This window comes from Neophocaena asiaeorientalis, unplaced genomic scaffold (genome assembly GCF_003031525.2).
Source record: "Neophocaena asiaeorientalis asiaeorientalis breed wild unplaced genomic scaffold, Neophocaena_asiaeorientalis_V1.1 scaffold476, whole genome shotgun sequence".
Taxonomy (NCBI): Eukaryota; Metazoa; Chordata; class Mammalia; order Artiodactyla; family Phocoenidae; genus Neophocaena; species Neophocaena asiaeorientalis.
The window spans coordinates 6,318,514-6,335,450 of record NW_020172178.1 but is presented as its reverse complement, the minus strand read 5'-3'; the positions used below and the strand labels follow the sequence as shown (position 1 = coordinate 6,335,450).

Sequence of the window (16,937 nt, the reverse complement as noted above, 5' to 3'; positions counted from 1 at the left end):
CCTAGTTGGTTCTAACCAGTTTATGTCCTATCGAGGGCTGTGTCATTCTTTCAGAGGTTGTGCCCTGTCCGCTCCCCTCCTGTTTCAAAGGCACTTAGAGGCCTCGCACCCTGAATAAGATCTGAGCTTCAGAATGCTTCTCAGCAGGCTGCCAGGTCCAGGAGTGGGCCCTGCGGAGACACCTTGACAGGATCCACAGACAGGCGTGGACGGAGGCAGGAGAGGACTGAGTGTGCAGTGTGCCAGCCCTGGGCTGCCCCTGTACCTGGCTGTCACACTGTCACACCTGGGCCTGGGCTGGGGATCTGGCCCTGGAGACCAAGGACCTCCCAGAGCTTTGATTTGGAAGCCTCAGCTCCGCGGAACACGCAGAAGCCAGACAGTCCTGGGCAGAAGCTCCTGTCTCTGCTGAACCTGTTTCCGCCACAGTCACACGGGAGGGGGGAGGCCCCCAGTTTACTGTTGGCCCAGGGGAGGCGCTGGCGTGACCTGGGGCAGGGTCTGACTTCGGGTCCGTGGGGCTGGCACTACATCCCATGCCCCAAACATCCACCCACACCTGACTGGGTTCGTTTGTCTGTGGTTGGAACCCTCCCCCCGCCAAATCAGGGCGGACTTCTCCAACTGGTTTTAATTTTATCCTTAAGCCACATGTTTGAAATGACTTAATCAAAGAAGTGTCATGAATTAAATCTCAACAAGAGTGCTCAGGGCCTGGCTCCCCGCCCGGAGTGCCAAGGGCCCCACGGAGGAGGCGTCCATCAATCCCGTGATCAGCTGGTTCTCCCAGCTGATAACTGCCTTCATTTGAGGGCCTACGAGGTGCCAGGCGAGGTCTTGGGTGCTTCCTACACAGGCTTCCACTTACATCCAACCACCCTGGGAAGTGGAGTAGCTATCCCCACTTTACAGGTGGGGAAACCGAGGCTGGGATGTGAAGCTTGCCCAAGGTCACCTGGCAGGTGAGAGGCAGAGCTGCCATCCCAGTTGGGTCTATCTGTGTCCAGAGGCTGTACTGCCCCTTGGGCAGAACTGGGAAGAAAGAGATCACAGAGACAGATGTTACTGCTTTGCTGTAGGACAGGCCAATAAATGGAGAGACAAGGTGCTGGGGCAAGAAATAGCGACTTTCTTCAGAAAGCCAGCACACTGAGAAGGTGGTGGACTAGATGTCCCAAAGAACCATCTTCCCTGAGCTAGAATTCAGGCTGCTTTTACACTGAAAGGGGACAGGGTAAAGTCCTGGTTTCGGCCAGCCTCTGGAGGGGATGTGTTACTTTTTTCCTTCCCGCAGCCGTTCACAGATGGGCCCAGTCAGGAGGTTTCCTATGAGCTAAACAAAAGTATTTTAGCTTAACACTCATTACCTGGGAGGCAGGGTCCCCAGAGACGGGCCATTGTGTATAATTGAAGTTTATAGGCAACATCCCTTTAGTGACTAACTTGTAATAGAATACAAAGGTTCTTCCATATTATATAGTGACCAGTGCTGAGGCGAGAGGGTGGAAGAGAGATGAGCCTCTAGTTCAGGCTCACAGGTCTGGGAAGCCTCTGGAGGAGGTGGCACTTGGGCTTGGCATGAAGGATTTGGAGAGAGACGGGGAAGGCGTGCGAGGTAAGAGATTTGGGGACACAGGGAGGGGGTGGGGGCATTGTGGGGTGCAGCTGGAGGAGCTGCTCAGACTTAGCTACAAGGGCAGAGCTGGCCTGGTCTGGGCGTACTGGGCGGGCTGGGGGCGCCAAGGTGGGAGAGAGGCAGGAGGGTGGACCTGGCAGCCGGCTCCAGGGCTTCCTGTGCACAGCATTGCTGAGGAGGCTGTGGCCAGGCTGACTCGTGTTCTTTTACAGGTTGTTTCTTTTCTGTCTCTTCTTGGGAGCTTTTGGCATTTTTCTCTTCATTGCAGGTATTCAGAAATTTCTTGACAGTGTTTGTAGATGGTGATGTCAGGCATTTTTGCTGTTATTGTTTCCTTTTGTGTTCATTTTTTAAAAATTAATTAATTAATTTATTTTTGGCTGCGTCGGGTCTTCATTGCTGTCCGCAGGCTTTTTCTAGTGGCGGCAAGCGGGGGCTACTCTTCATTGCGGTGCGTGGGCTTCTCATTGTGGTGGCTTCTCTTGTTGTGGAGCACGCGCTCTAGGCATGTGGGCTTCAGTAGTTGTGGCACGTGGGCTCAGTAATTGTGGCTCACGAGCTCTAGAGCGCAGGCTCAGTAGTTGGGGCGCACGGGCTTAGTTGCTCTGCGGCATGTGGATCTTCCTGGACCAGGGCTTGAACCCGTGTTCCCTGCATTGGCAGGCGAATTCTTAACCACTGCGCCACCAGGGAAGTCCCTGTGTTCTCTGTTTAATTAAATTGTAACATGTATTGGGGGCATGGGACGAACTGGGAGATGGGGATTGACATATATACACCACTATGTATAAAACAGGTAACTAATGAGAACCTGCTGTATAGCACTGGGAACTCTACTCAGTGATCTGTGACCTAAATGGGAAGGAAATCCAAAAAAGAGGGGATATATGTATACGTATAGCTGATTCACTTTGCTGTACAGCAGAAACTAACACAACGTTGTAAAGCAACTCTACTCCAATTTTTAAAAATGTAACATATTAAATGCACACATTTTAGGAACACAGCTCCATGAATCTTCACAATTGTCTACACCTGTGTAACCACCACCCCAGTCCGGATGCAGACCACTCACTTCCAGCCCCTGGTGGGCTCCCTTTCACCCACGAAGGAAACCACGATTCTGACCATTGATCAGTTTTGCCTATTCTTGAACTTCACGTAAGTGGAAACATAATCTGTATGCTTTCATGTATATTTTAAAAATAAACGTCTGAAATTTTAGAACAGTTACTGGGAAGATAGTCCAGAGAGTTCTCCTACACTCATGCTCATTAGTATGGTAGATTCGCTACAATTAGTGAACACGCATTGATATCAATACACTATTACTGACCAGAACCCATACGTTATTCAGATTTCCTCAGTTTCTCCCTGATGTCCTTTTTCTGTTCCAAACTTCCTTCCAGGACAGCACATTACATTCAGTTGTCATGTCTCTTCGGGCGCCTCTTGGCCGTGACAGCTCCTCAGGCTCTCCTTGTTTCTGATGGTCTCGGCAGTTTTAAGTACTGCCAGGTGTTTTGTATAATGTTCCTCAGCTGGGATTTTTCTGACTGTTTCTCATGATTAGACTTGAGTGACGGGTTTGGGAGGAAGACCACAGAGGTGAAGTGCCCTTTCTTCATATCAAGGCCACATACTATCAACGAGATTCATCGCTGTTGATGTTGACCTGGGTCACCTGGCTGAGATGTGCTTGTCGGGTTTCTCCTCCATGAAGTGACTCTTCCCCCTCCCCTTCCATACTGTCCTCTTTGGGGGGTTTTTTGTTTTGCTTCGTTTTTTTTTTCTTGGCCGCGCATAGCGCGGCTTGTTCTATCTTAGTTCCCTGACCAGGGATTGAATCCTGGCCCTCGGCAGGGAAAGCACAGAGTCCTAACCACTGGACTGCCAGGGAATTGCCTATACTGTCGTCTTTGGAAGGAAGTCATGGTGCAACGCACACTTGAGGAGTGGGGAGCTGTCCTTGAGGGTGGGGTATGAACGTAAATTCCTTGGAAGTCTTCTGCATGGGAGGTTTGTCTCTTCTTCTCCATTTAGTTATTTACTCAGTCATTTATATCAATATGGACTCATGGATATTTGTTTAATGCTTTGGGTTATAATCCAATGCCATTTTCTTTCTTTCTTATTTTTTTAAGATTTTTTTGATGTGGACCATTTTTAAAGTCTTTATTGAATTTGTTACAATATTGCTTCTGTTTTATGTTTTGGTTTTTTGGCTGCGAGGCATATGAGATCTTAGTTCCCCAGTCAGGGATCGAACCCACACTGGAAGGTGAAGTCTTAACCACTGGACCGCCAGGGACGTCCCGGTCCTTCCTTCCTTCCATAGTTGATTTACAAGGTTGTGTTAGTTTCTGGTGCACAGCAAAGTGATTCAATTATATATATATCTATATATCTATATATATATATCTATATCTGAAATATACATATCTTTATTTTTTTCCAGATTCTTTTCCATAATGGTTTATTATAGGCTATTGGATATAGTTCCCTGTGCTAAACAGTAGAACCTTGTTGTTTATCTATTTTATATATAGTAGCTTGTATCTGCTAATCCCAAACTTCTCCCCACCCCCTTTCCCCTTTGGTAACCATAAGTTTATTTTCTATGTCTGTGAGTCTGTTTCTGTTTCATAAATAAGTTCATTTGTGTCATATTTTAGATTCCACATATAAGGGATATCATATGATATTTGTCTTTCTCTGTCTGACTTCACGTAGTATGATAATCTCTAGGTCCATCCATGTTGCTGCAAATGGCATTATTTCATTCTTTTTTAAAACATTTATTTAGTTTTGGCTACGTTGGGTCTTCATTGCTGTGTGCAGGCTTTCTCTAGTTGTGGCAAACAGGGGCTACTCTTTGTTGCTGTGCGCGGGCTTCTCATTGCGGTGGCTTCTCGTTGCGGAGCATGGCCTCTAGGCGTGTGGGCTTCAGTAGTTGTGGCATGCGGGCTCAGTACTTGTGGCTCGTGGGCTCTAGAGCACAGGCTCAGTAGTTGTGGCGCACGGGCTTAGTTGCTCTGTGGCATGTGGGATCTTCCTGGACCAGGGCTTGAACCCGTGTCCCCTGCATTGGCAGGCAGATTCTTAACCACTGCTCCACCAGGGAAATCCTATTTCATTCTTTTTTTTTTTTTTTCATTCTTTTTTTATGGCTGAGTAATATTCTATTGTATATATGTAACCACATCTTTATCCATTCCTCTGTCGATGGACAGTTAAGTTGCTTCCATGTCCTGGCTATTGTAAATAGTGCTGGTATGAACAGTGAGGTGCATGTATCTTTTCAAATTAGAGTTTTCTCCAGATATATGCCCAGGAGTGGGATTGCAGGATCATATGGCAACTCCATAGGGAGTTGGGAACTTCGTTACTGTTCTCCATAGTGGCTGCAGTACCTTCCCAGACCGGGGCACGAACCCGTGTCCCCTGCATCGGCAGACGGACTCTCAACCACTGCACCACCAGGGAAGCCCTGTAGACTTTTTAATGATGGTCATTCTGACCGGTGTGAGTTGGTACCTCATGTAGTTTTGAGTTGCATTTCTCTAATGATTCAATGCTACTTTATTTTATTGCTCAAATTGTCCTAGCTTTGGCTATTGGGAACTCTTGTAGTTGGCTCCTGGGTCTCTTTGTCATGCCCCCGTCACTGTGTGTGTGTGTGTGTGTGTGTGTGTGTGTGTGTGTGTGTGTGTTGAGCACTTCCTTACTTTCAGCCATTACAGGATGCTCCAGGCTCATCTTGTATATTTCTAGCCCTAGTCCTACCATCTGCCATTTCTCCAAGGAGCCCGGGTTCTTCACTGGAGAAGGGTATTAAAAATGAAGATCACATGTGATCATAGCTACTGGGATGTCCTTGTTTCTAGGTGCTCAGAGCTAACAAAGCAAGGCAATCTATTACTATTTCAACATGTAACCATTGTGTATATGTTAAGCTAAACATAAATTTACGTTGATGTCTCCAACCCTAATCCATTACTACCTGGAACATTTCAGCCTCTTGCCATTGCTTATCTTAACATCCCACTCCAACAGCAAGAAACCTGGCTCTTACCATCTGCCACTTACTCACTTAACTGTTCCATTCCAGGGTACTTGTAGAGTGGTTCTAGAATTGTTAACACATGTCCCCACAGGAAACAACCTTATCCACTAGAGTACAATGCTTTTGCCTTTAGTCTTGCAGTCTGTACACATTTCCAGTGTTACTTAGGTCAGCACCTTATTCCCCCAGGCCCTTCACTGAGGTTGTTTCACCCATTTTTAAGACAATTAGATTCTTTTGTCATATTCTGCATTGCATCCTGGGATCCGTACCTCCTAAATGGCTTTTTGCATGCATTAAGATTCACTCTCTGTGATATGAAGTTCTACGAGTTTTGACAATTGCTAATGTCTTCTAGTCACTGTTACACAATAATTTCACCTCCTTAAAAATTCCCCTGTGCTTTGCCTGCTACCCGCTATCAATCCCTAACTCTACCCTCAGCGCTCCTGGCAGCTACTGTTCTGTTTATTCACAATAGTTTTGCCTTTTCCAGAATATTCTATAATTGGAGTCACACAGTATTTTCAGACTGGCTTCTTTCACTTACCAGTATGCATTGAAGAGTCATCCACGTCTTTCCGCGAATTATTAGCTCATTTCTTTTTATCTCTGAATGATATTCCATTGTATGGAGGCAGCCCAGTTCCTGTCGCCCCACATCCTTGACAGTATTCGGTGGGGTCAGTGTTCTGGAGTTTAGCCAGGCTAATAGGTGCGCAGTCGTATCTCATTATTGTTTAATTAGCTTGGCACGATGTTAGCATATTTTCATAAGCTATTTGCTACCTGTATATCTTCTATGGTGAGGTATCTGTTCAGATCTTTTGCCCATTTGTTAATTCGGTTATTTGTTTTCTTGTTGACTTTTTATAGTAGTTTGTATGTTTTGGATACAAGTCCTTTATCAGATATGTGTTTCGCAAATATTTTTTCCTCCTCTGTGACTTGTCTGTTCATTCTTTTAACAGTGTCTGTCACAGAGAAAACATTTTAAATTTTAATAAAGTGGAAACTACGATTTCTTTTTCTCTTCCATGGATTGTACTATTGCTGTTGTATTTAAAACCTCATCACCAAACCCAAAGTCATGTAGATTTTTCTCCTGTTTTCTTTTTTTAAAGAATGAATGAATGAATGAATGAATTTTTTGGCTGTGTTGGGTCTTTGTTGCTGCGCGTGGGCTTTCTTTAGTTGCAGAGAGCGGGGGCCATTCTTCATTGTGGTGCACAGGCTTCTCACTGCGGTGGCTTCTTGTTGTGGAGCACGGGCTCTACAGCACAGGTTCAGTAGTTGTGGCGCACAGACTTAGTTGCTCTGCGGCATGTGGGATCTTCCCGGACCAGGGCTCGAACCGTGTCCCCTGCAGTGGCAGGCAGACTCTTAACCACTGCAGCATCAGGGAAGTCCATCCTATGCTTTCTTTTCTTTTTTTTTTTTTTGAGGAGAGAGATGTTTATTAAATATGACTGATTCCCCCTCCTCCCCCATCTCCAGTGGGAGAATAGTAAAACTTGATCAAATCTTTATCCTTGGTTTTCCTTGTCCTTCCTGCAAGGATTAAAAGCCATGAGTTTCTTGTCACACACCTTTCTGTACCTTCCATGGTTGAGTCTTGGGGAGCCAGGAACGGCTGGCGAGGAGGGATGAAAATGTCGCTGTGTGGCCCGATGCCTTCATGGGTTCGTCCTTCGAAGCCTGACACAGCTGGAGTCGAATCGGCCTCACCTCCCTTTCTCCTCTTCTGGGGCCCCTGGCTGCTCCAGTTCCCTCTCTCCTCCAGTCCAGTGGAGCCAGCCATCCCAGCAGCCTTCTTCCCAGCCTTCATACTACAGTTACAGGTGAGGTAGGCAGCAAAAGCAATGAGTGTGGGTGGGAAGGTCACAGCCCTGCCCTGTTTCAAATGCCCTGCCCTACCCAGTGTGCCCAGGCCTAGCGAACAGCCTGGATTAAACTCTCCCCGCACCTGGGATGCTCCTATCTCACCTGCAAAGGGTATTCATCAACCACGGGAGCAATGCGCACTCTGCACTCCACATGCGATCACCCTCTATGCTCCTGGGAACAACATGCCTCCAGCCTGGGCGACCCGCGGAGCCAACCCTGAAGTCCCTGGTGGTGGTGCATCTAGTGGTGGTGGATGGCACCCCCAAGGCAGCCTGAATCCAGATTCTTCAAAGGACCTCCCTGACCAGGAAGTGCCGGACACTTTACAGTCAGCCATGAGCATCCCCGGGTCCAGAATGCAGCAGCCGTGTAACGCTACAGAAAGCAGCCGCCAGGACTGCAGACCCAGCCCTCTGAGGGCAGCACGTGGCAGGGACCCGACACCCCATTATGACCTTGCTGACTGTGGTGCGGGAGTCCCCGAAGGGAGTGGTACTCCCAGCAGGCGCCCAGCCAACAGAGCGTGATGGCCAGGCCCATCTCCACCGAGATGGCCGAGAGCTGGCGTCCCGGCACTGGGGGGCAGAGCGCATCGCTCCCGCCGCGTAATCCAAGATGCCCTTTCCCTGGGGGGCTGCTGGAACCCCCTCCGCCTGGCCCAAGCCCTGGCTCAGCACGCGGTCACAGGAGGCCGTTTAGCGGGCCTTGGCCTAGAGATGGTGCCCTCGGGCCAGTGGGGTGAGAGGGAACCCCAGGGCCCTCGTTTCAAAGGGGCAGCCAGGGCTGGGCCCGCAGGGGGGTTAAGGGCGTTGCCGTCCCCCGAAACTGTGCTCTCCTTCCCCCCTCCCCCTCCTCTGCCTCAGTGTCGCGGCCCAGCTGTTGCTGGCGCACCCATCTGCGAAGGCCTGGGCGAACCTGAGCGTCCTGTTTTCTTGAAGAAGTTTTATCATTTTGCACTTCACAGTTAGGTCTGTGATCCATTTTGGGTTAATTTTTTGTGTGAGGTCTGTATCTAGGTTCATTTGTTCTTTTGCATGTGGGCGTCCGGTGATTCTAGAACCTTTGTTGAAGAGACTCTTTTCCCCATGGAATGCCTTTGCTCTGTTGTCAAAGATCAGCTGACTACATTTGTGTGGGGTCTGTTTCTGTTTCTGTTCTGTTCCGTGGGTCTACGCGTCTGTTCTTTCACCGTGGACATATTGTCTCACAGTAAGTCTTGAGATCTTTACTTTGTTATTCTTTAGTATTGTGGCTCATGGGCTTGGGACTGGTTAATTTGCATGTGGAAAGCACACTCCCCGTTTATTCTCTCTAGGATGTGGCTAGCCCTGGGAGGTGGGTAGCCTCTTCAATGTCAACAAGGCTTCAAGATGTCAGAGCATTAGAATTACAGAAAATAAATGGGCATGATGAATATAATTGGCCCTGTGATGCTTTGACATCATTTTAAGGAACGCTTGTGGGGAGATGATAGAGGAGGATTTTAGAGAGTAGGGCATAAGTTTCTGTTGTGAGAATAGGAAGGAAGGACACAAGTGGCAAATATTAGGGGTCCTTCTAGGCTGGTCTATACCGAAGGTTCTCATCTATATGGCATTACCCAAGAAAACAGACCTGAAATTTCCGGGGTCTCTAACAATATCTCTGTGGAATCAGAGTGTGTTAAAAATATTAATATAAGAGATACATATGATTTGTTGCTGTTGTCTGTTTTCCTACAATATTATCTTGGTGTGTTTTGGGGGGCAGTTGCTGGGGGCTTGAGGTGACCGTCGGGTAAAGTCTATGTGAGGATGAGTGGTGTTGTGTGTAACCAAGGGGAAGGGGCAGTCATCGTGGTCCTGCTGGGAAGCTGGAGGGTGTAGTAGGGGAAGGCCCTGGGGAGTGGGTGTTCTCATGTAGAGGTGATGGCAAAGCTGTCGAAGTCCCCATGGGTAGCCTGCAAAAGGTGTGTGTGTCCCTTTAGAGTTGAAGGCAAACTGGCAGAAAGCCTGTTGATATAGGCACTGAACAGAGCATATCAGCCAAATCTGTAAGAGCAAAATAAATACTGGTCTTGATTGGGTGGAGGGAGTGATTTTAATAATATCGGAGGGACTTCCCTGATGGTCCAGTGGCTAAGACTCTGCACTCCCAATGCAGGGGGCCCAGGTTCGATCCCTGGTCAGGGAACTAGATCCTGCATGCATGCTGCAATGAAGTTCCCACGTGCCCCAACTATGACCCAGCACAGCCAAATAAGTAAATATTCTTTAAAAAATTGGATATTGGGTCAGGGGCCTTAATGCATGAACCACAGCTTTACTGTTGTGAATCCACCAGGAGGAACCCTTTCTTTTTCCCAGGTTTCAGAATAGGCAAAGTTGGGTCGTTAAATGGAAGCAGTGGGGATATTCACCCTTTGTTAATTAGGTTTTATATACAAGTTTTACTCCCTGATGGCCCTGTTTTAACTTACGTTGGGTCATATTAACTATTTTAACTGGGGGTCTGTGGGGTCCCATTTTATCAAGTCAATTTGTAGATGCCAAAGACTTTAATTTTATTATTCATGGTGTTAGAGCGTCTTTGCTCAATATGAGATATTTTAGGGCAAAAGTACTATGACTATGGGAAATTTAGGCAAGGCTACCATTAAAGTGAAGTATATCTATTTCCCCTCTATTTTATATTCAGTTTCTTCCCTAAGATTATAGGGGCCACAGTGTTCAGATTTGGTGGGATCCCCAGGTATGACAATCATTTGAGCCCCAGTATTGATTAAGCCCCATGAAGTTTTGTCAGTGGGTGATGTCAGCAAATACTAAAGCTAATTTAGAACCTATGTTATAGAAACACAAAAGCCAACTGGTGGTTTTTAATCTTTTTATATAAATTCTGTGGTATTTTTGTTATGTATAGTTATGTATTGATATATATAATTTATTGTATAAATTGTTAGTGTCTAAATTTTGGCTCTCCAGTTGGGTCAAACTATGGACCTTTAATTTATGTATATATGTAAAATTTATTATATATTTTATAAATATGTTTAAAATATTTAAAAATACATACTATATGTAAAATTTATTTGTTATATATTTTATAAATATATTTATATATTTATAAGATATGTAATCTATTTATTTATTCACCTTTTGCTTTCTCCCCCTGTCTCTAGGGTTTTCCTTTTTTTCTCTTTTCCCCCACCTGCTTTTTCTTTTCTTTTTTTTCTTTTCTGTTTGAGGCGTTTAGCTGCTTGATTCTGTGGTTTTTAGTTTCTGTCTTGGGCCGATAAGCAAAAAAGGGGCAGGGACAAGGGGCCCAGTTGTCAGCCTCTAGGTAGCAGCCACTACCTGGGACGGTTGTTTTGCTTCCCCCCGCCCCACCCCGCCCCAGGTCTCCACCAGTGTGGTCCCTCCTATTCCTCTGGGTGGAGGGAAAATGGACAACACAACGACGATGGCCCTTCCCCCAGGACCTGCAGGGTGCCACAGTCCCTGGGGTGGGCACCCTGGCAGTGTGGCTCTGAAGAGCACGACTCTGCCCCATGGGCCGGGCTGAAAGGCAGGGCACCTTTCACGGCAGCTCAGCTTGTGCACACGTTATCAGTGCTGCCCGGTCAGGCCCGGCCACAGCACTTAGCGGGAAGTCACACCTCCTTCCCTTCAGAGGGGCCTTTGTAAACTTAGCTGGTCAACCAAGAAAAAGGGGGACCCTGGGAACGTCCTCCCGGAATCTAGGCAAGTAATGGCTCAGACCAGAACTCAAGGAATTGTGGCCACGTCCGCCAGTCCCCAGCGGCAGTGGCACCAAGCCCAAGTGTTGCCAGCAGGTGGCGCCACCCTCCCAGGCTACCACTGCCACCTGGTGGGACCAGTTAGTATGCCAAGAGCATATCCTTTTAGTCTGAGGCCAAAACACCCTGCTCGCCGCACCAATTGTTTTAAAATGTAGGTTTTATTATTATTCAGGTATGGTGAGGCCAAGAGATCAGGAGGCCACTGCCCTGGACAAGACAGTTTGTCCTGCATGGTTCCCAAGAGCGGAGGCAGTGCCACCAGGGTCACACGGGGAAGCACCAGGGTCGGGAGCCCAGGGTGTGAGGGGGAAGCAGGGCAGGAGCCCTTATTGTGGTTTCCACGAAGGATGAGGCAGGGTCAGCAGGCTTAGCATTGGTTAGTTTGAATAACTTTGTTCAGCTTGTCTGTCGAGTTGTCCGGTACCTGGCCCTGGGGTGATTTGGGCAGGGGAATACTGGCCCTGAGTACAGAGCAGGTAGGTCAGGTGGTGGGCTGGAGATAGGTGAGTTTGCTTATGGAAGGCACACTCCCCGGCCAAGCATTTACATCTCTAGAAACTGGCCAGCCCTGGAGGGCAGTCTCTTCAGGGTCAGCAATGCCTCAAGATGTCAAAGCATTAGAAATACAGTAAATTTAAAAAGCTCAGATAATACACCACGCCGGTGTAGGTTTTGGTGCCACGGTTTGATTGCGGCGCACCTTTAAGCAGGTGGATTTGCCATGAGACGTCTGTCCATTCTCCTCTGGTTGGAGGTTGGTGTTGTCTGCAGGACAGGGCTCCTACCAGTAAAGCTGCTATGAACATCCCTGCACATGTCTTTGGCGAATGTCTATTTTCATTTCTTTGCAAGACGCACCCTGCTGTGAAAGTCCTGCATCACGAGGTGGATGGATGTGGAGCTTTAGCAGATTTTGCTGCAGAGTTTTCCAAACTGGCTGAACCAAGTTTTCATCTTGACGACACACTTTTCAGTCTGAAGACTCATGTCTTTCCTTTGTTCTGGGGAAATCCTCAGTTATTACTTGTTTGATGTGACTCATTCATTCTTTTTTTTTTTTATTATTATTTATTTATTTTAGGCTGCACTGGGTCTTTGTTGCTGCGTGTGGGCTTCTCATTGCGGTGGCTTCTCTTGTTGTGGAGCACAGGCTCTAGGTGCGCGGGCTTCAGTAGTTGTGGCTCGCAGGCTCTACAGCGCAGGCCCCGTAGTTGTAGTGCATGGGCTTAGTTGCTCCACGGCATGTGGGATCTTCCCAGACCAGGACTTGAACCCATGTTCCCTGCATTGGCAGGTGGATTCTTAACCACCACGCCACCAGGGAAGTCCCTCCTTTTTTTTTTTTTGTAGGCTTTTAAACATTTTAAATTAATTAATTTGGTTGCACTGGGTCTTAGTTGCAGCAGGCAGGCTCCTTAGTTGCAGCATGCAAACTCTTAGTTGTGGCATGCATGTGGGATCTAGTTCCCTGACCAGAGATCGAACCCGGGTCCCCTGCATTGGGAGTGTGTAGTCTTAACCACTGTGCCACTAGGGAAGTCCCCATTCATTCTTTCATTTAGCAAATTGTTATTAAGGTCATCTCCTGTGCCAGGAACTCTTCTAGGCATTAGCGATGCAAGGGGTGAACCCAAGGGAAAAAGACACTGGAGAGGAGGGAGCAGACAGTAAGCAAATAAATATACATGATGTAACAATTTATTTAAGGTTGGCAGAATCATATGTGCATATAATCAAATTATAATTCCAGTGGGAGATGGCTTCTTTGAAGAAAACAAGGCAGGGGAGGGGTAAATGTCATCTCTCCTTCATTCTCTCTCCTAGAAATCTCATTAAAAGGATGTTGGGGTTCTGTTCCTGTCCCCCAGCTCTCATTTCTTTTTTTTTTTTTTAATAAATTTATTTATTTTTGGCTGTGTTGGGTCTTCGTTGCTGCGTGTGGGCTTTCTCTAGTTGCGGTTAGTGGGGGCTACTCTTTGTGGCGGTGCACAGGCTTCTCATTGCAGTGGCTTCTCTTGTGGAGCATGGGCTCTAGGCATGTGGGCTTCAGGAGTTGTGCATGCGGGCTCAGTAGTTGTGGCTCACGGGCTTTAGAGTGCAGGCTCAGTGGTTGTGGCGCACGGGCTTAGTTGCTCCGTGGCATGTGGGATTTTCCCGGACCAGGGCTCAAACCCATGTCCCCTGCATTGGCAGGCGGATTCTTAACCACTGCAAAACCAGGGAAGTCCCTCTCATTTCAATAGAGGTTTTTTTTTTTCTCCTCTGGCTGCCCCATGTGGCAAGTGGGATCTTAGTTCCCCAACCAGGGATTGAACCTGTGCCCCCTGCGGTGGAAGTGAGGATTCTTAACCATTGGACCACCAGGGAAGTTCTGAGGGTTTTTTTTTTTTAAAGAACAATACAGAAGAAAGAGAAAAAAAAAAAAAGAACAATACATACCTGCCCATCTCTGGTGTGTTTGTTTATTTTAATAGGTTGGAATAGCCCTTTATGTCTCATGGGAGACGTTACTCTCATTCCTCAGTCCAGTTCTGTTTTCTCCAGTGGCTCTGTTTTCCCAGGTGTGAAGTTTCTCCCATTCTTGGGGTGGTTGCCCTTTTTCGTGGAGTGATTTCTCTCTGTCGTTGGCTGGCTCTGGGTCACGGGCTGTTAGACTCAGCTGGCTTTGGGGAGGGCTGGGAGGTGCTGTGTGGAATGCATTCTGGCCTGTTTTCTGCAAACACGGGGCAGGAGAGGACTTTCTGCTGAGACAGCAAACACTATAGTCAAAACTTCTGGGCATAGGTGCTTTCTGCTTCTCACAGGCAGCTGAAGACACCAGAGCACCCTGACCAAGAGCCTCCTATCAGGGTCCTTCCTGGGGTTCAGTGAACCCTGCCTACTCGGGCTGGTACCCAGCTTAGGGGAAGTGGAGGAGTGGAGGGTGTGCAGGAGTCATGGAAGAGTGGCTGGCCTTGTTGGGTTCCTCTCAGTTTCCATCCACAAAAGTCCCTGTTTTCCAATATTGTTAGGGATTTAACAACAACTACTACATATGGGTATATACACACACACACACACACACACACACACATATATATGTATCTATATATATATATGTATGTATCTATGAATGTATGTATCTGTACATATGTACATTTTATACACTTCATTTTAATTTTATTTTTTGGCTACACCCTCTGACATGCAGGATCTTAGTTCCCCGACCAGGGATCGAACCTGTGCCCCCTGCAGTGGAAGTGCAGAGTCTTAACCAGTGGACCGCCAGGGAAGTCCATACACTTCACTTTTATTTATTTATTTATTTATTTAAATTTAAAAGAAATATTTATTTATTTATGGCTGTGTTGGGTCTTTGTTGCTGAGCGCGGGCTTTCTCTAGTTGCGGTGAGCAGGGGCTACTCTTCGTTGTGGTGCACGGGCTTCTCATTGCAGTGGCTTCTCTTGTTGTGGAGCACGGGCTCTAGGTGCGCGGGCTTCAGTAGTTGTGGCACTTGGGCTCAGTAGTTGTGGCTCGCGGGCTCTAGAGCACAGGCTTAGTAGTGTGGCGTATGGGCTTAGTTGCTCCGCGGCATGTGAGATCTTCCTGGACCAGGGCTCGAACACCGTATCCCCTGCATTGGCAGGCAGATTCCTAACCACTGAGCCACCAGGGAAGCCCCGCTTCATTTTTAAAATAAACTTTAACATCTGGTTTAGATTTACAGAAAAACTGTGAAGATAGTATTGATGGTTCCATAGCTTCCACACCCAATTCTCTTTATTTTACTATCTTACAATATAGGGACATATTATAATCTAATATACAAGGAATTAACCAAATACTCATACATTATTATTAACTAAAGCCCATACTTTATTCAGATTCCCTTAGTTTTTACCTGCTGCCCATTTTCTGGTCCAGGATCCCACCCAGGACACCACATTACAAATGAATATGCAGTTTCTTTCATTTCTAGGACCAGGGACCTGGTGGGGAGGCTAGCCCATGTGCTCTGAGTGGGTTCATCATCGTGAAGCCGAGTTTCTGTGGTCCAAGCCGACCTCAGGGAATTGGGGATTACTTGGCCATGGCAGCTGATTGGAAGTCATGAACTTTTATTCCACTCTCAGGTCTCTCTCCAGTCTGTCCTTTGACTTGTCCCCTCTTTGGCCTCAGTTTTCTCATCTGTAAAATGAAGCCATTGGGCTAGTTTCACCTGGACAGACTGAGTCCTGGGGTCGATCTCTGAGTGGTTTGCTGATCTCCATCCTGGGCAGAGGGAGCTGGCAGGCATGGTGGTGCCCCAGAGGGCAGAGCTGGGACCCAGATCTCACTGGTTGTAACACGGGGCTGACACTCTGACTTTGGGCTTTTAAAGTCAAAGATCAGGGGCCTGTCCCATCTCTTCTGCTTATTCTGAGGCCCCCTTCATCTCTGAGCCTCAGTTTACCCATCTGTAAAGTGGCAGCCGCTGGGGCGGCTGGGACTTCTGAGGGTCCCTCTGGCTGTGAATAGAGCAGGTTGCCCTGGGGAGTGCTGAGTTCTCCATTCCTGGAGGTGTGCAAGCCAGGTAGGTGACACTGTTGGGTGGTGCAAGGGGTGGTGGTAACCCTAGGCTGTAAGTGTCTCTCTGTTGGACAGGGAATCCAGCCTCTCTGTTGGCCCATTTTCCTATCCTTGACTCGGGCAGGTGGCTGGCTGCCACCAGATGCCCACACCCGGTTGCCTTCCTTCCTATCTCACGCCAGGACTGCCTTTGGCCCTGGCCCACAGACTTGCGGGAGACTGGAGGGAGGCTCACCATTTTTACCTGCCCACCTTGTGGTACCTCTGGCTGTCAGGCCAGTCTGCTACCTAGGCAGCTCCTACAGGCTGGGCTCCAGGTACACGAGGTACACCATACAAAGCTCCAAAGAAGCAAGAGGAGACCGGGAGGAATCCCTGAGAAGTGAAGTGAGGGGCCCTACTCCCCACAAACCAGACTCTCCATTCTGACAATTTTTGGATTCTTCAAGTCCCAGCCTTTGCAGCTTCTGTTCCCTCTACCACCAATGCCCTTGCCCTTCTTTAGCTGTTGAACTCCTACTCATCCTTTGAAGCCTAATACAAAAGACCCCTCTACCGAACCTTAGCTGTCCCAGGACCTACCGGTGTCGTAGCACGTATCATCCTGTGTCATTAATAGGCCTCTTCCATGCCTGTGTCCCTGTCGCTCGATTTCCCTGAAGGCAGGGGTGGGGCTGACTCACTCCCTCCAACCTGCAGACACCTCATTTTCCTCTGCCTTATTGCATGAAAGGAGTGGGTAGGGGAAGGGAGAATCGCTGTGGCGAACCTTTCCCGAGCCCCTTCTGTTTACCACCACTGTCGCATCCATTTAATCTCTACCCTCCAACCCCTGCCCCGTGCCAGGTGGGCGCTTTCACCGGTGGGTCTGTAGGGCCAGGGGTGGCAGGAGCGCGAGTGGCCCTGGGCCGCGGAGAGAACTGGTGCTCAGCCATCGGGGCGGGGGGTGGGGGTGCGGGCCTCAGTGAAACTGAGGGAACGGGGCGTCGCCACACAACGTGGGGTCCAGGGACTCTGC

At 48.1% G+C, this 16,937-nt stretch overlaps 1 non-coding gene across 1 annotated transcript; it reads left to right on the top strand.

Annotated features, from left to right (window-relative positions):
* Positions 1–9,688: 9,688 nt before the first annotated feature.
* Positions 9,689–9,761, top strand: TRNAG-CCC (transfer RNA glycine (anticodon CCC)). The gene has a single exon. It is a non-coding gene; the product is annotated as a tRNA-Gly (tRNA).
* The last annotated feature ends 7,176 nt before the right edge of the window (positions 9,762–16,937 follow it).